Consider the following 15,584-nt stretch of genomic DNA (forward strand, 5'->3'; position numbering starts at 1 on the left):
TTTCGTTTTCTGCAAATTAATTTTAAGACCCACCTTTCTGCTCTCCTTGTCTAACTCCGTAATCATGAGTTGCAATTCGTCCCCTGAGTTGCTCAGGAATACAATGTCATCGGCGAAGCGCAGAAATTAACATGCGCATTACGGCATACTATTGTGAAGCGCGCCTCCGACGACGTTACGAAGGGCGCCTCAAATCCCACCACTGCCACCACTGTTGCGAAGCGCGCCTCCGACGACGTTACGAAGGGCGCCACGAATCTCACCACTGACTCCACTGTTTCGAAAGACGGCGACGCCAACGCGTTCCCGAAGGTGCCACTGCTCCGATCTCCGCCGACATGGTCACCAGCCGTTTGGTAGCGTAGGTTTCTCAGCTCGCCACTGCTTCTGCGCATAGCTGATAGACGAGCGGACGAGGCGACGGTGATATAAACAAGGTTTATGTACAGCATATATACAGAGGCGTTACAAATTCGGCACTGGGGCCGACAGCTTAGAAACCCGAAGAGCCGAGCTCTCCTCCCTATCATGTAGGTCTACTCCTCGCGACGCGCCGCAGGGCTTCTTTTACATGCACCAGGTGGATTCTTTGAGTAACCAAATGTCCAACCAAAAGCGCCGCTGGTCGTGAGTTCAGAATCCTCCAATGGGGTCGCCGCAGGGCCGCGTCATTCTCCTAGTATCAGGAGCCGCTGGGCTGCACGTGGCTGCACCCAAGGACGAGAGACGTCGCCACGCATTGCGTCAGACTCGCCAGACAGGAAGGCGCCGATTGCTTGCTCTACGGGCTCGCTGGCTGAGGTGACTCACTGTGCGTGCGCGGCATAGAGGCACCACCGCTTGATGACGCCGTTGAGTTGTTCGCGTCAGGCGGGCTCGCGGGCTGGCCTTGACACAGATGGCCTTTTTCAGAGGCATGGACGTTCGCTGTGGACTCGCAGGCATAACAGCACCCCCGCCGCCACACAATGCGCCGGAAAGACGAGCTACTTCCACGTGGCTCGGATGTCAGGCGCGCTCGTTCGCCAGGTCCCTCCAGGTTTGCCTCCAGGACCATGGGGAGAATGCAGCTCCAGACTCTGTTCCGGGAACACATCCCATTCTTGAGGACGGATTCCAGCTCCACTAGCTTGTCGCCACAACTTGTCGACCAGCTTCGCTTGTCTCTTCTGACGATGTTTGGTTTCAGCACTTGTCGATGGTTCTGCAACTTGTCAAGAACGGTTCGACAACAGACAACACGCGACAGAAGCAAGTGCCCCCGGTCACTCGTCAGAACACCAGACAAAGTATATTACAACATATATCTAGGTACGTGTCTATCGGAATTTTGTTCCCTCTACATCAAGAGGCACGTGTTGGACACAAGACTTAAAATGACAAGTCAAACTTTTACACGTACAATAATTTAACGAAACAGAATACAACATGAGGTTTGCTCGTTGAGCTCACTCTGGACAAGAGCGCTCAGCTAAGGTCGTGATGAGGTCAAAATTTTGCCCCGAATTGCCAGCGAGAATCCGAAAGGTGGAGAAGGTACTAACTAAACGCACGTCTCAATGCGTCTGCGTTAACGTTTAGCTTTATTTTTTTGTAGTGAACGTCAAAGTTGTGCTGTTGGAGTACCATGCTCCACCTCAGTAACCGGCCACGACAATACCTATGCGGTACCAAGAGCGGCTAATACTTGCGACGTTGCACAGGGGAACAACAATACGGCTTGCTAGGGATTCGCTCCTCACAAGTTAGCTCGATATAGTGTTCCATTACCGCCATGTTTCTGGGACGGTCCGAAAACACGTCTCCAAATTCGGAAACAGTCCTTTTCAGGTCCTCCTTCTGGACTTCACTTAACCTAGGCTCTAGGTTCAACTGCTCTAAGATTACTTCCGGCCCCCTTTCGATTACATCACTAGAACTCAAAATTTCAGCTCCCTCTTGCTCTGAAGCATTCAAAAGCAGATTTACGACTGCTTAACGTTGAACGTATGGTTTCCTCAAGTTACTGTGGTAATTTTTGTTCGGCCGCCTTCCTAATTTCACTTCATAATTAGTATCAGAAAGCCTCATGGGTGCCTTCCACTTGTCCGTGGATTTTTCCGCTCTCTGACAAGTGTCGCATGAGCGTACAAAGTCTTCGATATCTTTCTAGCATTTTGGCCAATAAAACTCAAAGAAAATTCTAGCCTCGGTCTTTTTTATGCCGAGATGCCCTGCCCATGCGTTTTCATGCGCCAGTTTCAATAGTTGGCGACGACACTTTTGTGGTACCAAGAGCTGCTCATACTTGCAACCTTGCGCATTTGTGTAGCTCCGATACAGGAGCCCTGCTTTCTCAAAAAAAAGAAACATTCTTGTTCTTTTTTCCCAAGTTTACGCTTTCCATTAGCGCTTTTATCGAGAGGTCCTCACGATGCTCTCGAATGAGCGTTTCTCGATGAATCCTCGACCGCTCACCCCAACTTTCCGCTACAGGCGAGAGCGTTGCACCCCTCTCGCTCTGACTCAATGGCGCCATGTCGTCTCCCCCTGCTACGGAAACCGCGCCGGTCACATCGGCGACGGGCCGCTCGAGTGACTGCTCACGTGACTCACACGGAGAATTTCCTCTCTGAGGTTCCGTCGACTCGCCGCCAAGGTCACTTGAAGGTTCACAGCATTGAACAAGATCAAGCTCTTGCGAAAGCTTCCGCGCTTGCGATCGCGTGAGGGCCATGTACGCTAAGTTGGGGAAAAACGATTTACCCTGCTCTTTGAGAAGCTGCTCTGAGTTGTTAGAGAAAAGATAAGGAAAACGATCGGGAAGCGCGACAGACACAACCGCTTCGGTGTGAAGCTTACCGAACGGGCCTTCAATGACAACCGTAGCGGTGGGTAAGCAAGCACTCTGCACCTCGGCGGCTTGCCTAATCCACGCGCATTCTCCTGTAAAGTCATCCGGAGACACCAATGAAGGATGGACAACGTCCATGGTTGCCGCTGAGTCTCTATGTGCTCGACACGTTTTCCCATTCACCCTAATTTCTTGGAGATACGGCTCTAACAACCGCATGTTCTTTTCCGAATCTCGAATTGTTGCAAAAGCAAACTTTTGCTTACAGTTTATCGCGATGTGTCCTTCCTTTTTGCAGTTGTAGCAGATTACCGGCTTCCGTGATTCAAACGCCCGTGTGGTATCAGTGCGTTGTTTAGGAACCTCACTCGATTTCTCCGCTTCTGTTTGCCCATCCCCTACAGTGTCGTTCGTAAGAGACGGGTCCTTCTTGAAAACACGGTGCGGAGCGGGTTTCCGTTGATAAGGTTTCTTTGAAAAACCCTCCTTCCTTTTATCCTTTTCAACGCGCACTGCCCTGCTATGCAACTTTCGGCGATTATAGTACTCCTCAGCTAACTCTGCTGCCCTGTTTAGCTGTACTTCACCAAGTTTGTCCTGCAGCCAAAGCTTGACATCCTCCTCGATGCAGCGGTAGAATTGCTCCAATGCAATGCATTCCACCACTTTATCGCGATCGTCATAAACACCTTCGCCCTTGAGCCATTCAAATAAATCGGCTTTAAGACGAAACACGAAGTCAACATGTGACTCATTCTCCTTTTTAGCATACCGGAACCTTTGCCTGAAAGCCTCGGGCGACAACCTATAACGTCTCAAGAGCACTTCCTTAACCTTGTCATAGCTCACAAACGCTTCCCTCGACAAGCAAGTTATCGCGTCGGACACTTCGCCGGGAAGAAGAGCTAACAGGTTCTCCGCCCAAAGAGACCGCTTCAAAGCATTTCGCTCACAGACGTGTTCAAACTTGACGAGATACTTCGCCATGTCCTCGCCTACTACGAACGGTGGCAGTTGGTCCCGAATTCTATAACCGCTGACCTGAACTGTCGGAGAAGCTACGCTAGGCACCTGCAAACACTGTAGGATTGCCAATTCTATTCGTTTCAACTCGAGGCGCTCCTGTCTCTCGGCCTCCTCGCACGCGCGACGTTGGCGCCTTTCAGCTTCTTCCCGTTCGCGAACTTCCCGCCTTTCAGCTTCTTGACGTTCGCAAGCTTCTACTTCTCGCCTTTCAGCCTCCTCGCGGCGCGCTTTGACATCCGCCCAAGCCTCATCGACTTCCTCAGCCGACACTCCTTCATTCTTCATGATCTCAAGGATCGCTTGCTTTCGTTTGGCACGGCCCAAAGTGATGCCGAGTTCCTCACAAATTTTGATGAGTTCCTTCACTTTAAGGTTCTCCATCGTTCACACTAGCCTCTTGTTCTTTGCCCCTGTTAAGAATTTACTTGCCGTACCCACTATAAGTCAACTACCAAGACGCGCAAGCAACTTTTAACACTCTCGTGTTTACCCCCTCCGCATTAAATTTGGTTTCAAAACTCTCTGACTTTGCTTGAAACGATCAGCGCTCACTCTAATGCTTCACACAGCCCTTCTCTAAACTACTACAACCTGAGCTAGAGTAGTCTGGTGAACTGAGGGGAAAACATCAGGCACTCACCGCATCGATGTCGCTAACTCCGGCCGATTCCGCAGCTGCCAACCACTGTTGCGAAGCGCGGCTCCGACGACGTTACGAAGGGCGCCACGAATCTCACGCTGACTCCATTGTTTCGAAAGACGGCGACGCTAACACGGTGCCGAAGGCGCCACTGCTCCGATCTCCGCCGACACGGTCACCAGCCGTTTGATAGCGTAGGTTTCTCAGCTCGCGACTGCTTCTACGCAGAGCTGATAGACGAGCAGACGAGACCACGGTGAGTTAAACAAGGTTTATGTACAGCATGTATACAGAGGCGTTACAAATTCGGCACTAGGGCCGACAGCTTAGAGACCCGAAGAGCCGAAGAGCCGAACACATAAGACTACTCCTCGCGACGCGCCGCAGGGCTTCTTTTATATGCACCGGGTGGATTCTTTGAGAAACCAAATGTCCAACCAGAAGTGCCGCTGGTCGTGAGGTCAGAATCCTTTAATGGGGTCGCTGCTGGGCCGCGTCATTCTCCTCGTATCTGGAGCCGCTGCGCTGCACGTGGCTGCACCCAAGGACGAGAGACGTCGCCACGCATTGCGTCAGACTCGCCAGACAGGAAGGCGCCGATTGCTTGCTCTACGGGCTCGCTGGCTGAGGTGTCTCACTGTGCGTGCGCGGCAGAGAGGCACCGCCGCGTGAGGACGCTGTTGAGTTGTTCGCGTCAGGCAGGCTCGCGGGCTGGCCTTGACACAGATTGCCTTTTTCAGAGGCATGGACGTTCGCTGTGGACTCGCAGGCATAACAATACCTTATCAACAACCGGTCATATCAGTGGATCCGAGATAACTAACTTCACAGCTCTGAAGAAAAAGTGAGGGTACGCTAACACAGAAAGCACCAAGTTGTTGAATATGGAAGCCTTCACTAATCTCGTGCTCGCGCCGATTTTTATATCGCCCCATGATCAAACACTTGTCAACAACTGGCTGACAACAACACTTATTACAATTGTCCGCCAAGTGGCTGGGAAATATTATGTTATCACGTCGCGCTGTCTTTTCAGTGTCTTCAATGCGTGAACTAATAACACCGCTTTATGTTTATTTATTTCCAATTTATTTCCAATACCTACAACGCCCGCGCAGGGTATTATTGTAGGGGGGAGATAATACACATTTACAAACCTATTAAAAAAGGAATACCTTTCAGAACAATAAAAAAAGAAAGAAATATGTAGAATGATCACAAGTGAATAAAATTGTGGTGCACATGAAAGAAATAAAGCTACTTAATAAGGTATGCAATGGTGACATGTAATTAGCAGAATATACACAGCAAGAAATGTTTAAATATAATAAACATACATACATACATACATACATACATACATACATACACGCACACACACATACATACATACATACATACATACATACATACATACATACATACATACATACATACATACATACATACATACATACATACATACATACATACATACATACATACATACATACATACATACATACATACATACATACATACATACATACATACATACATACATACATACATACATACATACATACATGTGACGTATGAAGCGATAGTTGGTAGAGACCGAGAAGGAAGAAGTCCGAATGGAAAAAAACATGAAGTATGAGCCAGGCCACGTCTCCCAGTCATCATAGCGTCACACGAGTAGACAGGATGAAGACCTCCAAGCCACTTCATCAGTGTCTCATCATCGACGCAGTTCTCCAAAAGACGCCCTGACCATATATCGAGTGCGGAATCATCTCCTGGCCGCACACAGCAACCAGCACCATGACAGAAACACCGGCTGACCTTGACACTCCCAAGTACACCGGATCAGCGGACGACGTACTCGTACAGGACTGGTTCAACCTTTTCGAGCTACACGCCGCCGCTGCATCCAGGTCATAACGGGAGATGACCACTCGTTTTAACGACTATGACTAAGACCTACTTATTGCCGACCATCTGGAGATAACCGCATACTATCGTCGATTTTTAAGCAGTCCTCAAGCATTCGAAAGCCCAACGTGAATCGAAAACTGCCACAAGACAAAGTGGCACATGAGTTTACTTTCAGAAGACCATGCGTGTTTTGGGAAAAACCTAACCATCAAGCGTGCCTCTCTTCTGCACGAAAGTCGGCATTTCGAAAGTCCTCGCTCTCGCATATGACGCGAGGCGTTGCTCACCGACCTGATGCTCGTAATTGTTTGTCTCGCATACGCGGTCTACCACGCGGTTTTCCATCACGCTGCTCGTTAAGCGCTTCTATCGCTCACCGCGACCACGGTAGACGACCTGACGATCCACGAAAATACCCTGTCAAGCCATGCTCGCTTCGGACGGGTTCATTCACCACCGTGCGGTGCACACACACTAGACAGTCGAAACAAAGCAGAAGGCTCAGAGAAATCAAACATCGCACAAGATGCGCAAGAGCTCTTCGTAGTCAACAGTGCAGAAGAAGCCTCCAAATACCTTTTTGTCGATTCTAGTGAACCACGTTCATTTTATTTTGAGAATCACGATAACCGAACGACTACCAACTATTTCTAGGTCACACCAACAATCAAAGAAAAGCAGCCTCGTGTTACTAAAGGAGTACCGCCTCGTCAAATTCTGCAACATCAGCAGTGCCATCAAAAACTCAAAGAAATCCGGAAACTACGGCAGTTACATCAACCACTAGGACGAACTAAAATAAGATCACAAGCAGATTCACGGCTTAAGGATGGTCGTCAGGAACGACACATACAAAAGGAAAGACCAAGTGAACGTCTGAGCCATATTCGTAGAAGGAAACGTCAAGGAAGTCTTCTGTTCCAGATATCAAGGTATCATGTACAATCTTACCGACGGAGATACCACCACAGAAAACCACGAAACAGACCGAACGCTACCATTTGCAAAATGCAGGAACAGAGACATCGTATCATGAACTTCGGTTCTCGCAAACTCAAGCTGGAGGCATTTGCTGAGCCATGACACAGAATACAGCACCCGCGATAGAAAATTTGGTGCCTACGACGTTCGACCTTCAAAGGCTACAATGACGTCCAAGCTCGTTCGCTCTTCGCAGCTGGTTAAGCAGTGTCATGGTAAGTGCAGTTGTGCAAGACGCGGTTATCTTTTCCAGAACGCCACAGTCAGCGTCGCCAACCAGAACTCCTGCGCTAACCGAACTGCTGCACTCTCTCCTGTAGTCTTTGAAAGTTTACGGAACTCCTCTGGAGCATAGAACCAATTGTGAATTTTGACATTTGTGACTTTTCGACCTCTCCTTGTTTACTTTTTCTTGTTCGTAATTCAGCCTTCTTTAGGGGGAGGAAGAATCGTGTGACGTATGAAGCGATAGTTGGTAGAGGCCGTCAAGGAAGAAGTGCCGAATGGAAAAAACATGACGTATGAACCAGGCCACGTCTCCCAATCATAGCGACACACACACACACACACACACGTGTGTTTGTGTGTGTGTGTGTGTGTCTAGCAGTCTACGCTTGAATTAGTTTTTTTACTTTTTATGTTCTTTTTGACACACACACACACACGTGTGTGTGTGTTTGTGTGTGTGTGTGTGTCAAAAAGAACACAAAAAGTAAAAAAAACAAATTCAAGCGTAGATTGCAACACGTGTGTGTGTGTTTGTGTGTGTGTTTGTGTCAAAAAGAACACAAAAAGTAAAAAAAACAAATTCAAGCGTTGACTGCTAGAAGGAAGAAACAAAAATATAATCAGGCTACGAAAAGAAAGGTGACCTTGAAGCTCGATGCTGAATATTTCCAGGGACGTGGCTACAATTTCGTAAAGTAATTTGTTCGACTGCTATATCGGTTGCAGAAAAAATATTTAACAACGTTAAATCTGGCAGTGAAGTCGCACACTTTTCGTGGGTGGTCAGTACGAGCAGATATACACGTAGGCTTAAATATGTAGCTTTTTTGTGAAAATCTGGTAAACCATGGAATATTTTGTGAAACGGGTTTTTATAGCCTCTTAAGCTAGATATAGTCGTTATCTTATATCGTCATTTTTTTGCACAATGCGCCTCTATTTTCAATAGTTGCGTTTTTATTGAAACAAGTTTTTTCTGCAAATGACTTCTGCGCTGTCGCGACATTACTCGAGCTTTTAACTTTGCCCTGAGCTAACCTACCTGTTTCAGCTTTTAGTTCCTTTGACATTGTTAGCACTTCCTTTTGCCAACAGTCGGGACTGCTACACCACATCTTAGAAAAAAAATTCACATGGCTTGGCATATACCTTTCAAATCGTTGTCACGTTGGGCACAGTTTTCTCAGAGGTGTCCAGGTCCAAACCCATTTGAATGGCTACCTTCAGCAGCCCAACATTCGAGAGCACTTCATGCTCACTCTTCCACGTTTTAAATTCCAGAACAGAGAGCTTCATTCGTCGTTTGCGGAGCAACAGTCTTGCCGCAGCCGTTGCGCGGTGTTTGTGATGGCGAATAAGTGCTCGACACTTCTTCAGAATGGCAGACACTCGTGCTGTTTCTTCCGTTGCATCCTTTAGGGGCGAAGCTCCTTAAGCCGTGCGTCGTGCGTCCACGACGTATGTAGTAGTAGTAGTAGTAGTAGTAGTAGTAGTAGTAGTAGTAGTAGTAGTAGTAGTAGTAGTAGTAATAATAGTAGTAGTAGTAGAAAGTAGCCACCTCTCGTTTAGTCCTTGGAATGTCCGCTGGATGGCGGTACTTGTACATGATGAAAATATGATCAAAAGATGTGAGATAGCGGTACTTGGACTGCTCACTAGATGTACAGAAAGACTAATGGACGCACGGACGGATGCATGGACGGGTGAAAGCACGGAAGGACAGAAAGACGCTTTGCCCCACTCGGGATCCCTCACTCCCTGGATATGACGTCATTTTTATAGTTAGTTTTACTGCATAGCCAATAAATTGTATTGGGATGCAAAAAATACCCGAAGGGCCACACGAAACTTTCATTCATTGTCTTTCCCCACATAGACCGACAGTATCGCCAGTGGCATCTGCCAATTATCCGTCATTGCTTGTAGGTGCCCCAGAATTTTGAAAGCAGATTGGTTCTTGGTCACGCTTTGATTTGCCACCACAAAGTTTCTCATATAAAACTTGGAGTCTAAATAGTGCCAGGTGAAGCCGGCACTATTTATGCGTCGGCGTATGTACCTTACGTTAGACGCCGACGGTGACATGAACCTTTTAAATTAGATCGACTCTGTGGGTTTTTGGAATTCCACGAGCACTCTCCTTGGCATTGGTGACTGTGTCTTGATACAACTCCGGGATGAGTGCCTTTGGAAATGTTGTGCGGCTGGTACGTTGTACAATGACTCTATGTGGTTCATCAGCTCGTTCTAACTTCGATATTTCACATAGCTGTAAGGATGCAGGTTGAGCGCCAACATTCGGACAATCCTTGCGGCTATCGCAGTTCTCTCGCACAGGGAGAAAATTGCCCGACTTCAGCGCACTTTTATTTAGCTGCTGTGCTCCGCCTTTTTGTCCTTGCCTCAAGCAGTCTCTCCAAAACACCTATGTCAATAATAACGCTTTTTCTTGATGTTGTCACCAAGTGACGTCGTCGTACTCGATGGCATTTGCACTTTCATGCCACATCTTTGCACCCTGCCCTTGGTGACAAGGTATTTACGAAGTGTTTCCAAATGACACTTTTTAACCATTCACACATGTCTCCCCTGACCTGCAGGACCGTCGGACCACGTTTTCTGACAGCTCGCACAGATACAATTTGGTAGGACACGTCGGCATGACTTCCTTTATCGAGGGGCTTAGCGGTTTCAGATTGCAAGGCCAAATTACGCCAACTTTCTTTAACAGATGGCTCGATGGCTGCTAAGAGGGTCCCCTTTATAACGGTGCTGTGACATGTGTGTCACATGGCTCGAAAAAAAAAACAACTAAAGCTGGCTCTTCATATAGTGGCCAAATGTCTTCTCTAGTTCGATTAAATCGATATTATTGTAACAACGAGAAAGATAACTTCAGGGTCCATAAATCTGTCTCTTCAGGCAGAATGACCACATTTTGCCACTATTACTGCCTTTTATGTCTACTTTTCGGACTCCAATACTCAAATCGTCTCTTAATTGCTTTAATCGCAAACCCGTTCAGGTTTCCATGGTTGTCCCTAGAGGGCCACTCACCAGGTTTGGCAATTTTGAGCTGACAAGCGCAATGCGTAGACGAGGCGTTCATGATTAAGTCTGCCGAAATTCGCAACTCTACGCGCCGCGGAAATGGGTCAAATTTCAAGATGAACAGTGCTCCCCCTCCCCTCTGCCGGCACACGCCTAGAGTATGAGAGCATGACGTGGGCGTAGGAATGCCCTACGTACACAGCGATGCAATGACGTTGATCCTCTACGTGGACGACGCTGCTCTGACGTAGTCAACAGTTTACCACGTGACATGGCAAAAATTATTTAACACAACATGCGTAGTATATGTATCTGTTGCTTCAAGAGATTAATAAAACATAAAAAATGAGACGCAATAAAAAATTGTGCGCGTTTTTCTTTCATCAATTCCCGTGAAATGCTACGAGATGCGGGGCTAACGTGCCAGCGTTGCGCATGTGTTCGTGTCCCCGCGGTCAGCGCTTTAAGCAGACGACCGCCATGGAACGCTCCTACGCGTTCGTGCACTCATTGTGCTCATCTACTCTACCACGTATAAGCCAGCGTTTCCGAACCATACCGCCGAAACAGGCAGAAGACCACAAAATAACGCTGGTCAACAAAGCAACGCTGCTCGCGTGCTCGGGGATGGACTTGTTCGGGCACGTCATGAGCACGTCACCTCATGGTCGGATGCTGGAGAGGGTGGGGAAGAGATTTGGCTTACGGAGGCTACGCGGAGGATCGGCAAGGGTTTCGAGCTCGCCTCCTCTCATCCTCGTTTCGCGCCGCTTCAAAAAACCTGTTTTCTCCGCTCGTGATGAACCGATACGAAAAGTTTTTGTGGCAAACTGTTCCTCATCGGACACCCAACAACTTCCACTGTCTAACTAAAATTCGGTATGGGGCCTGGTGAGTGGCCCTTTAAAACCCAAGGCCTCGTGTAGGCTCTTACTCACACGTATACCTGGGTGGATATTTCCACATTCAATCAGAACATTTTCCGCCGTTTCCTAAGCTCCTCCAGAGCATCTATATTGTTCTTCTTTATTGAATCTCGCTATATAACTGCGCGTTCTTAGGCAACCCAACCTCGCTTCGACCAACAACGCGCTTTCCCTTGAATTATCATAAATCATCTCTCTCCTTATTTATGTTATACCTTTTCGGTAGTTACTGAGGGCCACCTTCTTTTCCATCATTGTCGCCTAATAAATTATCTCCGCCTCTCTGATGTTTCGCTTAATGATCCTTGTTGCCACATCGCCCGCACTGCCAGCCGCATATTTATCGGTGAGGCTCCTAGTTCTTTTTCTCTAGTTTGTGTCCACGCTCCTTCTATACAAATACCTGAACAGTTTTTTCTATCCATCTATTCTCCTTCATTTTCATAAGCCTCTATTGAGATTTCATTTTGCTCTGAGCTTCTCTTAGTTCAAAGCTTTTCCATCCTTCATCCATTCTTCTTACAGCCTCATTTGTCATCTTGCTGCGAGAGCCCAACGTGTTGGCGTCGCACAGTTCTTTAATATATATTCATTCCCGACTGCGCATCTGACTTCATGCACACCACTGAGTTCACAAATGTAAGCCCCGTAACTATTAAGCCCTTCTACAGACATCGAGTACTTCGTACTTATTCTATCCGCATAACACTATGTGCTTCATTATTGCAGCATTCCTCTTTCCCTTTGCTGCCGATGTTTTTTCTCCTGTATACCTTACATGTCTGCATCTGCCTCATTCACCCATACACCAAGGTGCTTTAATCACCTTCGGTATTTTTGGCACTGTATTGACGCCACCTGGTCTTGTGATCATAGCACATAATCAATTCACGTTCTGTTCAATTGAATCCTATTACTAGAGCCTTACCTTCCTTTCCGCATATATCGGTCAGCCGCTGTATATCGTCTTGCATGTCCACAAAGAGGACGATGTCATCAGCAATAAATAGACCTGGAACCGTCTGCTTAACAATCACGTCTGCCTGTTTGTGTGACAAAAAAACCCTGCTGTTGCTACCTTCTAGCACCTTTTCCATCAGGACCATCTACGGCATGAATAACAGCAGCGACAAAGAACATCCCTGTCTCAGACCCTTGCCAATTTCAATTCTACCACTGCTACGTATGTCTTTCCATTGTAATCAAACTGTGTTTTCTCGGTATGGGAAGTGAGACATACGGCATCCTGTCAATGCTGCGCATACAAAGGGCTGTCTTAGTTGAGTTTCGCGCCTCAGCTGCGTCCCGAGCAATAGGTGACCGGTACTATGGGCAATCACAGAGAACTGTGGGATATGAGGGCTTCCGGTTCGACGCACCACGGGGTTAGCCGCGGCACGCGTGATTTTTTGTACCGCTTCATTAAAGAAAGCATCTCTTTGTGCTATTTCAGTGCCTCAGAAGTTGTTTTTTTTCTTGTTTTTGCTAACCGTGACTGCGTTAATGACAAGCTACGAAAGCCATGAACCGTAGGGAAACTTTTTTATCGCACTAAAATAAGCTGCAATGCATCTACGCTGCTCGGGGGTACTGTCAGTTTGGCTAGCAGAACAGTCGCTACGGAAGACAGTTTTCATTGTACAACACGTTACTTCAGATAAAAAAAATCACCATTCTAAAGATCTCAGGGGATGGGGATGACTGTAGTAGTGTGCTAAGCATTCAATTCGGGACCGCTGCTTCAGCCGACATCGTCAGTCGATCGGCAAGAAGAGCAGCACTTATTGAGCACATTGAGATATTTTTCTTTTTTTCTAGCCTTCAACGCGCTATAATATGCATTTCTCAGTCGAAGCAAGATACTAATTTAAACACTGATCTTGGTAAAGCTGCGCGGCATGGCAGCACACAAACAATACAGTCAGACATAGACGGCGCCAAATAATCGAAATGCGGCGCTTGTTTAACGAACTTCTCCCTTTGTGTGCCAGCCTTGCACACAGTTTGACTATGATAAACGCAAATGGACTCGTCCAGCGCTTTGTGTAAACTTACTCTTGAGTGCCGCTTTCGCGTTTTTTGTCATATATGAATCGGAAATGGCCGGCGCTCATCTAGTATGACAGGTAGATTTCACCCGCGCGTTCCCATAGTATCTTTGCTAGGCGCGCCTGCGTGACAAGTAATTTCTCAATATAATATTCGCAGCAAATTCATGCGTAAGCTTTTTATTAGTGTGGAATACATGCCACCTGTGATAAAACGGTCTTCGCACACTCAACGTTCGCACGCTTCAACGTTCGGTACTGAAATGCTACCAGTCGCTGTGGCTCTCTTCACAGCCATAGCGCACCTAATGTATCTTTCTTCTTTTTATGGAAATCGATACCTCCGTTTGCCTTCCACACTCGAGTTCGAGCAACCAACGGCTCAACAACCGAACATAGTTTATAAGGAGGAAGATAAACGGGCTAGCGCGCGCGTGAATCCCGAATAATCTGAGGCTTGCGGTGGAGCGCTTCGCCGTCGTCTACTATTCTTGAACCGGAAGCAGGCAGCAGACGGTGTTTCCCACAATCCCTCGCTCCTTTACTGATCACCTACTAAACGGAGAGGGTGCGACTCTTCTCACAACAAATCCATGCAGGGCGAGGCCTTGCCGCGATGACGTAGCCACCATTTCCTTTTTTTTTCTCTCCCTCCCTCTCTGTTTGGCAGCGCGTTCGCTCAACACCACCTAGACTTGGTTCGCTGTGTGCTGTTCTGTGGCTGTATGCTGTGCGCGGCGTCTCCCTGTTCTGTGGCGGCGTGCGCTGTCTTGTCATATTAAGCTGTTGAATATTAAGCTGTTGAGAGGTCCTTGGCTGTTGTCAACGGGAGGTATGCTGTGCGGACATCAAGAGACCTAAATGTAAGAATGTCTCTATTGCTTCTTAATGTTTTGCTCTGCGCGTATATTTAGCATTGAAACACGTAGATGAAGGGACTCAACACGGCAGGATAGGCTTGTTTGCAGTTGCGGTTAGTGCAACACTAGACAATTGATTGGTTTTCGCCTTTTTGAAGGTCGGGTTATCATTGTTCTGGTTGCCGGTTCAGTTTCCCTGGCACCGATTCATTTCGGTTTGAGTGGAGTACCGGGTCCGGGACAAAACCCGATCTTCAGAAATTTTAAGAAACGTTATTGGAAGTGAACTGTTTTAGTTTCGGGCTCCAGTCATGATTAGAACAGCGCATGCAAGCTAATCATGACCTAAAAAAAATGAAAGGTCGGCCATAGGGTCACATACCTTATCTATTCTGCTCCTGTGCTCTTTAGATAATTGCCTTGAATTCAAGGCAGAGCTGCGCTTGGGCGTTTATTTTGTTTCCATTTATGCGTTTCAGAATTTAACATTTATGTTATTTTCAACACCGAAAAAGCAATCGTGCGCAACACGAGACACGAATTGTGGTTAGGTTATTCGTGACACATTCGTATGTGCCATCCCTGCTCCTGCTAAAAGTGTGAATTACACGTTAAAGCGAGGCAGGCCCGATGTTGAACTCATATGAGAAGCTGAAGCGTCAGCGTCGAGCTTTTTTGTAGTGTTGTATTAAAAACCCAAAGCCCAACCAAACTGTAACGTGTTGGTGCTGCTTGTAAGCTGTAAGTTAAACGCCATACGAAAAACGTCTGGGTAATTATCAATAATAATGACAATTATATTAATTATTCTGGTTGACGAAAGCCAGCCAGAATTTCTTGCCAGAGGCAGCGCATCTTAAACTTTTTTTGCTGCCATTACACAAAAACTAAAACGAGAATTGATATTTCCCTCTGCCATGCATAAAACTAGGTGCCTTCATTAAATCCTCTTTATTGTTTATTTTCAGCCAATGTCGTCTTCTCCGTGATCCACTGCGGATCTCGAATCCCTCTGGACAATGTGCCGTTTCCAGTTGTCAAGGGAACCGTCAAAGTATGCATATCTGGAATGAA

Source organism: Rhipicephalus microplus, chromosome 4 (genome assembly GCF_043290135.1).
Source record: "Rhipicephalus microplus isolate Deutch F79 chromosome 4, USDA_Rmic, whole genome shotgun sequence".
In the NCBI taxonomy this organism is placed as follows: Eukaryota; Metazoa; Arthropoda; class Arachnida; order Ixodida; family Ixodidae; genus Rhipicephalus; species Rhipicephalus microplus.